The following is an 11,264-nucleotide window of genomic DNA, read 5'->3' as shown; positions in this document are numbered from 1 at the left end:
TGTTTTCTCTTAAAAAGACACATCAGCAACCGTCGTCAAGTATTCTGCTATTGGTATACAATATACAAGGTGTACTGTGCACATATTTAAGATTTTAAGTAATAATATATCTAATAATAATTATTATGGTTATGAATTGTGGATTTATGTCCCTACTGTTATGCAAGTAAATGCCTATCGAATATTGGTGGCTAGAAGACTGCACTATAAAAATATAATTGTTGTGAAATGCTTTTTAAAATACGTAAGTAATTGGGTAGTAACTGTAGATAATTATTTAATTATTTATTGTCATAGGGATGTATGGTACAGCCATACTTACCTAGTCTATACCTATTAAAAAATGTTGATTTTAGGTTAAGGGGATTCGATACCGTGATATTCTGTTTTCGTCTAACACACGCGTGACATAATATTTTAGACGTTTTTTTTGCCAAACATACCAATGAATCTAATGAAGCGATAAGAATTCTGAAAACAGATTTGAATTCGCCATCAAGTCTACTTGAAATTGACTTTCCCACATTTTTGATATTATCTGCCAAATTCCAGAAAAAGTCATATAAAAAAGAGTATTTGAATATTTTTGTATTTCAATTTTTGGAAGAGCTAAAATCAAAAAATCAAAAATGTGGGAAAGTCGATTTCACGTAGTCTTGATGACGAATTTAAATCTGTTTTCAGAATTCTTATCGCTTCATTAGATCAATTGGTATGTTTGGCAAAAAACACGTCTAAAATACTATGTCACGCGTGTGTTAGACGAAAACAGAAAATCACGGTATCGAATCCCCTTAACGAAGGGTACAGCATTGTTTAATTAGTGTTAACAAATAACCGGCAAGACAATAATTTCAAGGAAATGATAGTCAGAAAAATACTGAAATATTCCTCAAGAATGAAGAAAGTACTCAATTTCGTCGGATAGTAATAATTAAAAAATAAACTGTAATGGGATTCATACGATTAGGTACGCACGGAAACATAAAACTATACTTAGAATCTTGATACAAGTATTTCAAATATTTTATTAAATAATATCAAAAATTTAAGTTGCATAATAGTTATTAAATTATTTTAAATCTCCTTTAAAATAATATGAAGTTGTTCTGTGGGAAGATAATTAAAATAATATTCACTGAGATTTACAACAGAGGAAAAATGTTTTGTAAGTTATTATATAACAATAACACACCGGAGAATTTCCAGAATATAGTTGTGTGTACCTATATATTATGTTAATCAGAAATCGCATTTAAACATTTATTTTAAGTGGTCGCTGCTGTAAAAATGTTATAAATTTTTATATTATGATTTAATTAATTCAAACATTTAAAAACGATTTAGTCACAATTTTTGTTTTATTATTTATTGCTGCCATATAGTAGGTACCTAATTTTTTTGTTTTTTTATGAAATTATTGTTTTTCATATTTTGTTGTATTTGTTTCAAAATAATTTGATGTACCTTATTATACCTACTAGTGTAACACATAATTTAAACACTTTTAAGGTATTTTAACCTACCTATTCTAAATCTACCAACTTTAAAAAATAGTATTTAAGGATAATATTCTTAATACTTATAAGAGTTTATTTGTATTTGAATTTCAAACACTTATTTCATTAATTATTATCATTATTATAATTATAGCAAGATTTTATACCACCAGCTGTAGTTGATTGTCACCACAATTTTAAATGGATAGATTATTATTTATTATATTATTAATTAACTACTATTATATTATATATCATAGTGTATTTATCACAACATTAATGATAGGGACAAGTGAGTTTTATAATAATAGGCCCGTGTACTACCCATTTATATATTTCATTCATTCATTATTTTAAGTTATACACATTTATAAATTGAATGAATTGATAATATTTATTATATTTTATAAATTGTTGAATTTGTATAATGTAATAAACGCTCACGAATTATTTCAAAATCTGATATCTTATAATATTCATTAATAAATGAAAAAAAGTATTTGACAATATTTTAAAAGCTATTTTATAACCAGTGTTATCTGTACCTATCTGTATTTAAATACTTTTTTGAGTAACTACCCTTTTAACAATCCTAGATATGTGCTGTATTTATGAATCATCACGATTTCGCTAGAAAAATTCACCTATAAGCAGTGTACAAATATATCATTAATTTATTTTAAAAATAGCTTATACGTATTTAGCATTTATTACATATATGTATATAGATTGAAAATAGGTATAGTTTAACATATAATGCAAAAACGCATTTAGACTTTAGAGCTTAAAAAATTCAAATTTATGCTGTGGCATTTTAATAACTTAATATGATAATATTGTGTGAGAATTGAGAGAGACAAAACGTAGGGCTGCACTATAGGCCGGATGGTAGAATATACATTAATGAAAAGCTTCGGTGCCACTGTTGCGGTTAAAATACGTACCTATAGTATAAAAATATTGTACAATGTGCGTCCCGTGAAGAAGTGACCGACCGGCGTCATAATATTATGATAGTATTATACCTACCAAACATAGGTAAATTATAAGAGCTAGTAGTTAGCGCTGTTGCGCGAAGTAGTGCCAATAGGTACCTAGTTACACGAGTGCTTTTAATTTTCAAAAAATCTAAAGTTGAATTATTGGTAAACTTCGGGGCTGCATCTGTACAAAAATATGCTCTTTTCAATGTATTATTTAAAAGAAATACAAAAATGTTTGGTTTATATTAAACATTTTATTTGTGACTGAGGATTTCAAGATTTGTTTTATATAAGTATTATGTTTTTAGATATCTAACTGCAATATAGAGTCATCTATAAATATTTTAATTGAAATTGAAATAATTTAAGTAGTAGCTTAGTATTATTAGTTATACAATATTCATAATAATATATTAGATTATTAGATCGAAAATAATATAAAGATTCTAATTTAAAATTTGTTTTGTTATAACCAGTGTTAGGAAAAGATAACCAAAAAATCATCTGGATAAGATAACAGATAATTTATTCAAAATTTTCCCTAGATAAGATAAAATATAACATAATTTTTTTTTATCTAGATAAAGATAAAAATACACATACATTTATCTAGATAAAAAAAAATAGATAATTTGTTTTTAAATTATATTATAAATAATGTAATTTAATAGCAATTACTAATTAGGTAATATTTATTAATTAATAAATCCCTAATGTTATTTTTCAACTAAAATAATATACAATTTTAATTTTTAATACAACTTGAATAAAAATAAAATAACAAAATAAAACTGACAATATTTTAGTAAATATTTCTTTTTTCAACTGTAATAATATTGGTATTTGGAATCACTACTCGGTTCTCGTAAATTATTGGCTATTTCAGTATATAAAAATATTCTTATAATTATCTAGAAAAATTACCACAGATAACCATTACATTTATCTAGATGAGATAATTAGATGATTTAATTATTTTTATCTAGATAAGATAATTAAAGAAATAATTTTATCTAGAAATTCCCAATACTGGTTATAACTATTGTACAAAATTTACGATATAATATTATGATATATTGACCTGCTTATAATATAGTTGTTTTCAATTCAAAGAATTTAAATGACGCTTGTATATACAACTGCAAGTTGTAACTAATAAATATATTTCACAGCCGATTCACTGCGAGCGTTTATTTTCTTTTCCACATATTATAACGCTATTTCAAATATAAACGTCTCTTCGCTGGCGTTATATTAAAATTATCTGCAATCGGAGCACGACGTGAACTTCAGGGCTGTATTATCGTCGAGACTCAGGGATAATGGCACTAAGGACAGCTGCAGCAGGTATAAACCATTCAACTCGTAACACGGTAATCGCCTTACGCCCAACGTTATCGCGTGTAATTTTCCAGGCATCGACCGGAAACGACGAAAACAAAACGGCGAAAAAAAAACCGGAACGAAACATTATAGAATATTTATTAGCCGGTAATATGCGCGATGACATCGCTGCACGACCGGTGTCGGAGAAAAGGAAGGAAAATTGCGGTATTCGAGCTGCTTTAGGTAGGTACCTACATACCTAACACCTATATTATGTTCTAAAAGTGCACGTTTGTGTTTCGATAACATATTACCATGGCCTTTTTGAATTCGTACGTACACACACGACGACGAGCTTTCGGAAAAGGGTTAAAGTCTCGGCGTACGCACATAATAGGCGTAATAATAATAATAATATAACAATAAGTAATAACGAAAGTAGTAATAATATAATTATATTGTTATTCTTTTACTTTGTATATTATTATATATTATATAGAACGGGCGTATGACTGTTGTTTGCCATTTCGTTATGTACATATGCAAATTATATACGTATATATTGTAATACAAAAATGGAGAAACGTTTAATGGCTCGTGGAATATATAGGTATACTATATATATAGGAACACGCTGGAGCGGTTGTGAAGCTGTACATATATAATTTATATTATATATATATATACCTACACGTTCGTTCTGTCGCGATTTTTGCCCAAACCGAATCGTAAAACAAAAATGAATAGCTTGGATTAATAATAATAATAATAATACCCAACAATAACAATAACAATATTAAACGCGCTATATAAGCGTAGCACAGATTAAACAGCGCAAAATAATATACACATATATAACATAAGTAAAAAGCCACCCCTCGTGCCCACCATCGACAATAGCAGAATCGTATAATTTCGAAAACACATCTGTTTCATACGACACGAGTCTGCCGATTATTGTTTCAATGGGCACACTTGTTGAATTTTTTTTCGCGCTTGAGCAAATTGTTTTCATACGTGCTTTAGTATAATATTTATAAATAATCGTATTTATTTATTGAAGATTAAAAATTATTTTTTTCCCCCCAAATAATAATTATTTCTATTATTATTATCGTAAATGTATAACTGCAGCAGAGCTGGAATTAACGCGATTTAATTATTATTTTATTGCTCTTGAGAAAAGTTTAGTTTGGAGTTTTTATAGGTGCTGCAGATAATTTAGATTCGTATCGTAAAACATACCAGTTAATAAAAACACCGTAATGTAATGCTCAAAGATTCGTGGTACCGTTAAGAATTTAAAAGTATATAAATTAAAACTGATAATAGTCAGTCTGATAAATAAACCATATCGGACTAACAGATCGTTGTATTTTACGTCGGGTGAACGCGGGGTACTGCAGTTATATATATTTTTATATCTGCGGACAACAGAACCGATTGTTTCGGTTGTTTAATTAATTTTTCCCCTTACTTATATATTCACAATAATTCTTTGAACTAGATATTATGGTAATGCATTTAAAAAAAAAATATACGATTACTATGGTAGGTAGGTACCTAATGTAAATGTAATTCATATTATACTGTAGATACCATTGTTTATACTAAAATAAGCACCTCAAAATATACAATTTATTGTACCTACCTATTAAGATTTGAATGTTTTTATATTTATCAAAGCGTTTTGCTTTTATCAGTGCAAACACATAATGTATAAAACGTTTTATGCACGGGGATTAAGACAGACTCAAATTATTTGATTTTGATGGGCTGCTGATTTAATTTAATAGGCTTCGAAATAACATCGGAAGTGTAAAACAGACTTTGTAGCATTAAAATGTGTTTGTTCTGCAAACGAAGCAACGACAATATTCTTCTTAAAGGGAGCAATGCGAATCCTCACCGATTGTCTTTGACGCCGTATCTTTAAGTAACACTGAAATTAAATCTGTCTATCAGTACGTAGGTACCTACCCATTTAGCGTTAAATTATCTTATCTGAATGACTGAATTGTATAGTGTACTGGAGTATACTCCAGTTACTGCAGGCAAGTATACTTTGGACCCAATTTCTTTTGTAGGTAATTTGCATCTACACGACTACACCCTATATTATAGTATAATATTATGTAATAATAATATAATACCTGTATGCTGCAGCAGCTGATGAAGTCATTACAACTTTACTGTATAAGAGCTATAATAAAATGTAAGTAAATACCCAGAGTGCATAATCTTTGCCGTTTTGATCGTAACAATAGTAGTTTGTATTAAATGTATTAATATTAAAACCGCGACTTGAGCATTGTGTTTCATAATAATGTTTACTATTACACATACTAATATTATAGGTACTTTATACGTTTTACAATAAGTAATAATACATGATGTTCATTGTCTGTTTAAGTTTAGATTTTATTTTGTACTAGTTTAAATTTTAAATGAACGTCTTCATGATATCAAAATCGTTTTTCTTCCTTTTAACTCGTCCTCTGGGAGGTTCTGTCAAAAAAAAACTTTACTCTCCTTTTTAATCTATACGATCTTTACAAATTTGTAGAAACTGTGTATCACATAGGTTATTTTATTTTTTTATGTAAGTGTATACCTACAACATACGTCCTTAATCATATACGTATTCTAAACGTACAAAACAGTTTTATCCATTTTTTTAAAATTCAGTAAACTTGACAGTGAAATACGAAAGACAGTTAAGTGGATATATAATATATAATAAAACGAAGACGGACTATAAGTGTCAAGTAGAGTCCCGAGTCAGATAAAGTAGGTATAGTGATATTGTGAAAGTAGAGTAGAATAAGATAGGTATAAGTAGGTGGTAGGTACGTATTTTAATTTTTAATATTTAATAATTTCTTGAAATAATCTTAGTAGGTAATTAACTTGATTAATTTATATAAAATATACGAATAGGTAATATATTATTAGGTATGTAACTATGTAAGTATATTATACTACTAGCTGCCCGACCTTCCTCCGGAAGAAATTATTTGTTTATAATATAATTTAAAAACACAGGTATGACTATTTTTTGGCTATACAAATAATATATTTTAATTACATATTGTAGTTATTACTATTACTAATTTTTGAAAATTATACATCCTATATTTTGAATTCAACCTCTGGAGTGGTAAATTTTATTCTTTTTATTATATAGAGATAAGGTAGAAAAAAATGTAATAACAAATTATTTGTTCAATGAAGAATAAATATTTTAAATGGAAAAATGCAAGTGCAAACAAATAAATAAATAATTAATTAATAATAATAATAACAATATTAAATAAACAAACAAACCGGTTTCCTTCGTCCCCAAAATCAAGTTAGATTCTTATATATATAAATTTATGGATTTTAATCAATTATGTAATCGAATTTGTACGAAACTGTTTTTAAAATTAATTTCAGCTATGATGTTACTATATGTTAGGTAGAATAAAAGTACAAAAGTTTTATGACACTACCTGTCTACCTATTTAAAATTGTAAAATTATGTGAACAATGAAATTTAATCTTTTTTTATCATGCCTAAAATAAATATTATGAGGATTAATTTGGAACAAAAAAATTACAGTCGATAATATTATAACTTAACTTTATATTTATTGAAATATAATTTTCAGTTATTATATATATATAACGGAAAAAAAAAATTTGGTTATAGTAAATAGTTGGAGTAACATTTTATTTAGTTATATCAAACAATGTGTTTAATTGAGATTACTAAAATGAATTAGTTAAAAAAATATAGTTGCACCAACCTATTTTATAGTAATTTAAACTATATAAAATAGTAACTTAAATTTAACCATATAAAATGGTTGATGTACAAATATTGGACAGTTACAGCAACTATAATCAATGTTAAAATAATTTTAACTATATAATATATTAATATAGTTATGCCAACCATACAATTTAGAACAAGTATATTACAACTGACTACCCAATGCCGTACTTTTCTAAGGTTGGAATTTATGACCACCCCACCCCCGGTCATTGTGGAAAATTATGTTTTGAATACGTCGTTGTCATTATACCTATATTATATTATTCTAATGCATTCACAGGGACTAAAACTAAGAGAAATCGCCACCCAACGCGACCAAATAAAACAAAACTCAATTTAAAACGTTAAAAAAAAATTAATAACTCTCAAAAAAACATTAAAAAGATTACAATAATTTGACAATATTTATGGTTTATGAAACATTGGCCTATTGTCAAGTAGCGGATCCAGGAGAGGGGCGGGCAATGGGGGCATTTGCCCCCCCCCCCATTGCCGCAGTTTCCCTATGTTTTACACTGTGTTTAGCCAATTTTTGTACTTTTTGAACTTTTCCCCCCCCCGTGCTACCCCTCCCACCAAACATTAAGCCCTGGATCCAACACTGTAGTGGACTCCAGAATATTAGTTTTTGACGTATCGGATAATATATAATAATATATTATAATAATTAGATATTAAAAAACGTAATAATATAAGAGAAAAAAAAGTATAATAAAGGATAGATAAATCGATTAATATAACTCTATAAGTTAATAGTTTTCTATAATATCATATTATACTAATTCTACATCCTTATTTGTTTGCATATAAAATATTATAATAGAAATTACAATAGAAATTTTAAATTCAAATATTTATAATAAAATTTAAAAATTTAGTTACTAAAAAAATCATTCGTTTAAATAGCTCTCTTTTGCATAATTATATTAATGCATTGTTAGGTAGGTTGATCTTAGGCATAGGACTTCTGGTGAGATTAGGGCTTACCGGTAGAAGGTTCGATCACGAGGAGGGATTAATCTTGGGTATAGGTTTTTTTGATCATTTTTTACATTTTTTTAACCATATAAAATAGTAATTTCAACTATTCACTATGGTTATTCCAACTATTCATTATGGTTGATCTTAGTGTTTATTTATTTTATAGAATTATACTATTATTCCAACTATTATTTTATGGTTATTCCTGCAACTATATTAATTCAACTAATTCAATTTAGTACTCCCAACCATACATTTATTGTGTCACTATATTAACCTGAGATTATGGTTGGCCTAACCATTTAAACAGTTGTATCAACTAATATTTTTTTTCCGTATTTTTTTACCTACCATAAATTATTTAATAATTACTTTAACAGACTGCATAAAATTATAATAATAATATAATTTGATTAAAATATTTTAAAAATAATTGATATTGCGATTTGAATACTTATCAATATTAATATTTTTGCGTATTGATATTTGAAATTTACCATTGTAACTTAAAATCGTATTTTTAGTTTTTAAGTTTGTGTTCACGATCTTCTATAAGATTCCATACCTACAACCTACTTAAGCATTTAATATATTATTTTTGAATAGGAAACTGCAGTGGCGTAATGTAATGAAAAAAATGGGGGTGCTGAAGCCTCTTATTTTTTCAGTTAGTCCATATATGGCATTAGTTATAAATATATAAATTTAAAAACTGGGGATGCAAATCACCCCTAAGTATCCTCAAAATGTCGCCTAATTTATATTTGAAATCAGGGTTACGGATATTTTTGACATTATATACCAGATAATGTGGAGTTAACACAAATATAGACCGTATATAATATGATACAATTCTAAGTACCATAAAAATATTTACAGATATTTCACCAACTTATAAAGCTTCTTCCCGATTTTCAGTTACTTATATACAGTTTAAAAAAAAATCACAAGCAAAACATTGTTAATTTTTGTCATTAATTACCTATAATATGTTTAACCAGCTGTATAGAGTGTATTGTGGGCGAGCTAATGAAAAAAATCACCTTTGTTTATTCATTGCCTAACAGACAATATATTTATCTGTAAAAATTTTAAATTAATATGGAGAAAAATATACTCATAAACATGATTTTCACATAGGGAATCTATTATTTTTAAAACCAAATAGAAAAAGCTGAGTTTTTGTTATTGGTTCTCTAACTATAGTTACTAAGTTAACTATACAATTATCAGTTAATTAGTTAAGTTGAAAAGTTAACTGTCGAAATAAATAGTATTATACGTAAACAATACCTGATAACCCATTAACCCACATAAAAGCTGTACAAAAATAAGTTATATTATATCGTTGCTACACTAGTAAACTTTTCAGGGTATTAGGATGAGACAATTTTAAAAATAGTGCAAGACAAAAGACATAATCTGAAATGGTGGATTATAATATTATCGTAGGTACAACAATTTACGTAGTTATATCTTCATATCGGCTACATCACATTGTAATTTTTATTAAATATCGTTTCACCCAATGAGTACATAGAATAAAAAAATAATGTTCGTTAGCAATCAATTAAAACAAAATCAATTACAAATAAAATACTACACGAATTCCTACGTTGAATTGCGAAAAAAAACACGTTTAAGCGGGGACAAAATTGAATTTTTACTCGGAAGACGCAAAAAAATAAAAATAAATGTACCCAAAAAGAATTTATTACCTACCACGCAGATTATTAATTTCGTTTTGCATTTATTTTGTCGGTGAAAAGGTTATAATATGAACTATGTACCCTTAGCAGTGTACAGTAGTGCAGGTCATAAATATGTCGTCTGGCTGGGCGAATGTGCTTAAATAATTATACGGACATTATATAATATACAATATATTATATACCAAGTTTGAGTGTACGCACGTAAAGCTGCTGAACCAGACAAAGTGCGCCATTATAAACGTCAAAATGTGTCGGACGCCCTGAAACCAAATACTCAAATTGGCGTTTAATTACGACTCTATTTGTAAATTGTATTGCATAATAGTAATAATGATAATAATAATTATAATAATATTCAACAGTAATGACCATTATTATTATTAGTATTACTCAGGAATTATTATTGTGCGCGAAAACGTAATGGCACGGGCGTCCACGTGGAAGCACGTGTTTAATGGACTAGAAATTCCATGACCTATTATAATAATATATGTTTATATATATGATGTTATTTCTTCGATGCGATGAATAATCGAGAAGGAAAGCTCGAACTTTATTATGACGCTCATCAATTTTATTGGTTGAATATCTTGCAGAATATATCATCATTGTATATTATGTTACGACGACTCAATCACGTGTTTATAAAGTATAAACACTATAAACCAACTCTATTGCAACTACAACTATATTGCTGGTATTGAGCCTTAAGGGGGCTGTAGCAGATGAAAAAAAAAGTGACTTTTAGACCAATAAGCTAGACAAAACTGGAAGAATTTGGTTTGACAGATTTTAATTATGAAAACGGATTATGATTGATCAACAAGTTTACTAGGGAATGATCGAGGCGATTTTGAACATTTTTTTTTCAGCTGTGATATCCAATAATAAAAATATCGAAAAAATATAATATTTTTGCATTTATATTATTCTGTATGACCCT

Source organism: Acyrthosiphon pisum, chromosome A1 (genome assembly GCF_005508785.2).
Source record: "Acyrthosiphon pisum isolate AL4f chromosome A1, pea_aphid_22Mar2018_4r6ur, whole genome shotgun sequence".
Classification (NCBI taxonomy): Eukaryota; Metazoa; Arthropoda; class Insecta; order Hemiptera; family Aphididae; genus Acyrthosiphon; species Acyrthosiphon pisum.
The sequence above is the reverse complement of the archived record's forward strand: the minus strand, read 5'-3'. Positions refer to the sequence as shown.